The sequence below is a fragment of the Rhagoletis zephyria genome, unplaced genomic scaffold, assembly GCF_001687245.7.
Source record: "Rhagoletis zephyria isolate East Lansing unplaced genomic scaffold, Rhagoletis_zephyria_1.1 Rzeph_scaffold_00420, whole genome shotgun sequence".
NCBI lineage: Eukaryota > Metazoa > Arthropoda > Insecta > Diptera > Tephritidae > Rhagoletis > Rhagoletis zephyria.
The window spans coordinates 43,493-49,305 of NW_016157504.1; positions in this window are offsets into that span (position 1 = coordinate 43,493).

Sequence of the window (5,813 nt, forward strand, 5' to 3'; positions counted from 1 at the left end):
TTTTAATTCGCTGCACTATGTCTATATCTTTTCATTGGGCGGGGTTTTAACGTGGCGGGACCCAAACCCAGCGCACGCGAAGTTTTACGCCTTCTCACTTTAGCTCGCTCCCAAACGGGTGTTTGGTTGCTACCCAGAGGATACGTGGATATAAATATCCGGACGTTGTGAGCTGCGATTTGAACCGTACGCACAAGAATCGCTTCTGGCCACTCCCAGGTGAATGGCAGTCAAAAGTTTTCCACTTCTGCGCACGGAACCATCCTCCATTACTTATTGAAAATGCTTGCATGTATACTTAAATATGTATATGTAGGTAAAAAATTTTAGCTACCATTTTTAGCCACAACGACTTTTTGGCTACCACTAAAAATTATTCGCGGCAACACTGGAAGGAGTCGTAGGGTTAATAGAATGAATAAATAATTTGTTAACAGGTTGGGTGGGTAAAGACTGAGGGAGAAAAGCCATCTTCTCTCCCATCCAGGTGCATTGTTACTGTTGGGTTTCTTTTTCTTTGTGCTCTTCTCATGCTTGCTCCTTTTTATTATTTTTTTGCTGCTTCTTTAACCCTGGACGTGCTTCGTTAGTCGACTTGACTAACAAAAATCGTGTTTCGCTTCGTACCTCTCTCTGAAGTCATTTACCATTTTGTTTATTATATGTAACAGAGAAAATAATATGTATTTAATATTTTGTTTATGTGTTTGAAAAACTATAAAGAACTAAAATTTATAAAATGTATTTTCGTTTTTAACTCTTTTATGTTTGTTATTTCAATTCAATGTTGGTGTTAGTCGTTTCGACTAACAAACCCGCAGACAGGGTCAAAAGAGCGAAGCACTTCCAGGGTTAAAAGTTTTCTAAGCTGGTTTCGTTTCAATCATTTAGTTTTCTTATCTGCATACATATATATTTTTAGTAAGGCTTTCGTTGCATGTGCTGAGGCAAGCCCACGCCCATTTTCCCTGACCTAAGCTGTAGCATAGCAAGGTATGCAGAACCGCCGAGAAAGTCGTTACAAGATGGAATGCGTTAAACACCTGCAAAAATTCTAAAGTCATGTGCAGACTGGAAAACGGGACACACACCCGGTTTATACTATCGCTGGCACGAAGAGACTGCAGAACTATGATAGGTGTCCTAACAGGACATAACATCTTAGCAGCGCACGCAAGCAAAATGGGGATTACTGTCAGTGAAGTTTGCAGGAAATGCATGGTGACGGGAACAAGGGAGACCCTAGAACACATCCTATGCCATTTTCGAATGTGAAAACGGTTGCTTTGCTGATTATTTTTTCGATTACGATAAATTACTTTTCCCCACTGGAAACATTTGGAAGCACATTTACATGTCTGGCTGTAGCTGAGTGCGCAAAGATGCTTGCCATAATTTGTTCATTTCCAGAGGGTCAGGGTTCAAGCTCCATTGCAAGCAACATGCAAATTGAATATTTTTTTGGAGGGTTTTTATATTTATTATTTACTTCACAGATACTTTTTCAAAACGAGCGCTTCATTTTAATATGCGCGTAGTTGAGTTGAATCCTTACCACTTTACTTTACCACAGTACTTTAGTTGACGTTTATAGTAGTTGTGTTTTCGTATTCTCCAGCAAAAAATATCCAGTAACTTGCCAGTAAACAAATTTCGGAGAGTAAGCCAATATTTACTCCCAATGAGTGAAATATGCAAGAAAGTACGAAAACGCAAAACCAGCAAGAAGTTGCTAGTTTTATGAACTGCTGATTGATTTGTTATTTTCCGATGCAATTTTCTTAGAAAACTAGTGTTTTCCATATTATTATATATTTAAATAGGTTTATTTTGCCAATTGCAACTCTAAAAGCACCACAAACAATTATTTTCTTAATGTGATTTACAATAAGCATTATGCCATCAGCTGTTTTTCTTACTAGCAAATAGTTGCTAGTAAAAATTTATCCAGGCAAAATCCAGTAAAACTTGCAAGTTTAGCTGTCATTTTTGCTCTCTCAATTTCCCCTCTTTTGCTAGTTTCTTGCAAGTTTTTGCGTACGAAAACGACATCCAGTAAAAAACCAGTAAAATTAGTACTGGATTTACTGGATAGTGCGTACGCGAACAGGGCTAGTAAGATCAACTACGTTTCTGATTGATTTTACTATTTTTTCCCCTCAGTGTACTTTGTAACTTTTTGAATAGGCTTTCAGGAGAATAAGAATCACTTTTTGTATTCTCGGAATTTTCTCATAAATATAGGTGCCCCTAAAAAATATATATGCATACATACATGTAAGCCCAAAACTATGTATCTGTGACAATCATTATCCATATAAGATGAAAACTATTGCAGTTTCTTTTTATAAACTTTTGTGTATAGAAAAAATGGACAGTTCGGGTTAGGTCAGGTTATTTGCACAATGATTTTGGGATATCGTGTGCAAACGCGTGACCCGAATAAAAAAAATTTACACACATGTGTAATCAAAAGATAAATTTTTAATTAAAAAAATTTTAAATTTCCGAGCACTAATTGATTATCATATTCGGTTTAAAATATACACTATTTTGTGAATTTCGAGGTGGGTTTTGAGCAAAAAAACTGTGGATGACGTACCCGGAGTTAGACAGATAGGGGTTACTTTTCCCAAGCGCGGCCGAAGGCCGCCAACGCGGAATGGTGCTCTGTACGAAAATACTGCGGATGGCGTAACCCGAGTTTAATTTTTCTTTGTCAAAATGCTAATTTCACCCCATTTCTCTCTCCAATTGCTCCTTCCAATTGGTATTATTTTAGGAGCCACACTCCCTTCCCCTCCGCCCCCAAGGTAAAAATCATTATACAAATAACATAACATTTCCCACGCACGACATTAAATCCTCTGATGTTTTGATTGATTGCTATCAATGTGGCAATGTAGCTCATAAACAATTTACGAAACTTCAAAAAAGTGCCTGGGTTTCAAATGTACACACAAATTTAGAATAAAAAAATATTAGAAAATATGTCGGCACTGAAAGAATGTATATCATAAATTGATGTAATATTCGTATATACTGAAATTAAACACGAAATTAAAAAAACACACGGCGTTCATGTTGTGCTTTGTAATTATAAAACGATTGACGAAATATTAATTGAAAAACCATTTTGTAACTTGCCACTAAAACTTTTTGGAAAATTTCAAAGGGGAAATAGAAAATTATTGATTTCCATTCTGAATTCAATGTAAGTCCCTGGGAGCACCACATCGCGTAAAGTTGATATAGTTGCAGGCATTTTTATAACGTCGAATCGCAAAAAAAAAATTCGCGACGTTGAGGGAAAATCTCAACAAAAGTTCGGAAAAGAAGAACTGTAATCTCATGCCCACGCTTGATTTAAAGTGCCATCATTAAATTTTATTGCATATTGCTTCCATATGGCACAGTAATTAACGCTTTAAAGTGGGACTTTTATAAGCGAGGAGTATCCCAAGGAAAATGTAAAAATTGAGTTTGCAAAGTGATGTTATAAGTGCAAGGATTCCTCCCACTAAATTTTGGAACTTTTCAGCCACTAGGTCGCTATCATTTCTTAACGCACTGTATTATTATATGTAAATACTCCTATTGTTAACAATTTTCATTCACTAATCCAACAATAAAAATTACCTTCCCTGCAAACCATTTTTTCAGAGTATTCTGAATTGTAGAGAAATTTCAAAGAATTCGTAAAGATCTCCTCCGATTTTTTGCCGAATTTTCTAAAAAGAACTAGACTGTGCACACTTCGATTCCTTTACGAAATTGCGGAAGAAAATCGGTAAAGCAGTGAAAATAATGCTGCTATCTTAAGATGAAATTTATTGTGCACACTTCGATTATTTTAGGAAATTTCGGAATATAATCAATAATGTAGTGATAATAATGTCACAATCGACATTGAAAACTATAATAAAATTCTGACGTACCAAAAACAAATGTTTTTGGGATTTTGTGGTATAAACGCGTTTATTGATAAAAACCGAAATTAAAAAAAATAAGAATAAGCAAAAAAGGTAAGTTTAATATTGCGATTAATGCTGCTATTTCTGCAAATTTGTTTTTAAAAAGATGCCAAGTAATATATATAAAATAAAGAAAACTATATTTTTAACCTTTTTGGAAGAAGGGTTGAACACCTACAAAATTTCTACAGACATGCTTCGTCTAACATGATATTAAACACAGTTTCTTCAAACAACATTTTGCACTTCTCCTCCGAAGAAACACAATTCGTAGCACAAACGATCGAGAAGAAAGTCATACATTTCTACTTTGATTCCAAGCACTTTTTTCTTCCACTTCTGCACGATGTCGCAAACTAGTAATAATATATTAACAGTTAAGAATAAGGCTTATTATAAAAATAAAAATATTTATAAAATTTCTTTTATTGATAAGACTGTGGAAAATATGTCTTCTTTCTACAACCTTCAAAGTAGCGGTTGGACTCAACGAGAAGACAGTCCCTCACTCTTATACACCGTAAGATAACACCATTAACTAAAAAAACTTTTTTCTATAATAAAAAGTCCCGCTGATTCAGTTCAGCTTCAGGCTGAAATAGACAACCTACATGTTTGGTGCACTAAAAATATTCTTGCCTTGAATATTAAAAAATGTTTCAAAGTTACGTACGCAAAAATACACAAAACTGTGCCTACAAGTTATATTATATCTAATTCTGTTTTAGAATCAAATAACGAAATCAAAGATCTTGGAGTAATTTTTTCTTCGAATTTTACTTTCAGCAGCCATATTTCTCACATTGTTGCTAAATCGTATGCGATGCTAGGTTTCGTAAGGCGTAATACCACAAAATTTTCTGATCCCTACACGCTAAAATTACTGTATACCTCTTTTGTTCCTTCAAATTTAGAATATGCCGTAATTATTTGGAGACCTTCACAAAACTATTTAATTAGTAGGATTGAACGTGTTCAAAAGGTCTTCTTGAAGTTTTCACTACGTACCCTAAATTTTTCAGAACCTTTGCCATCATATAGATCACGTTTACTTTTAATAAGTCTGAAGTCTTTAGAAGCTAGAAGATCTGTACTATCTTTATCTTTTACTTTTAATTTAATTAGAGGTGTTATTGATTGTCCTGTTCTTTTGGAAAAAATTAATTTTAATATTCCTCAGCGAAACCTGCGTAACTTCTTACCATTCTACGGGGGCAGGTACAAAACTGAATATTCCCGTAACGAACCTATTCCACGAGCTTTAAACGAACTTAATATGATTTCGAACAATGTTTCAATCGATTTTGCATTTTCATTAGATGTTTTTAAAAACTCCTTGGATTCCATTTTCTAGTTCTTATCTATTATTATTTAGTAACTAAGCTCAATTTTGTTATTAGTCTGTAAGGAACTTTTACAAGTTTATTAGACTAAATAAATAAATAAATAAATAAATAAATAAATAATTTACGGTGAAGCTTGCTGTAATGCCAGAGCTGCTCAAATACTCTATGCAGAGCGATACCCCAATCGTCGACATCCGGTTCGTGAAGTATTCGCCCGGACCCATAGAGAAATATATGAAGGTAAGTGATTTTTACACCTTTCTTGTTTGCTTGCTTGTTAACTATCATTTTTCACTTTTTTAAGGTCGCATACCTGGAAGGCGTGGCGGCGAAACAGGACGTCCTGCAACGGTAGATGTTGAAGCTGTGTTAGAGGAAGTGGAACTAGGTCCATCGACTTCAGTGAGAATGATGGAAAGACGGACGGGAATACCAAAAACTACAGTTCACAAAGCTTTACAAGACCATCGATTTCATCCATACCACATTCAAC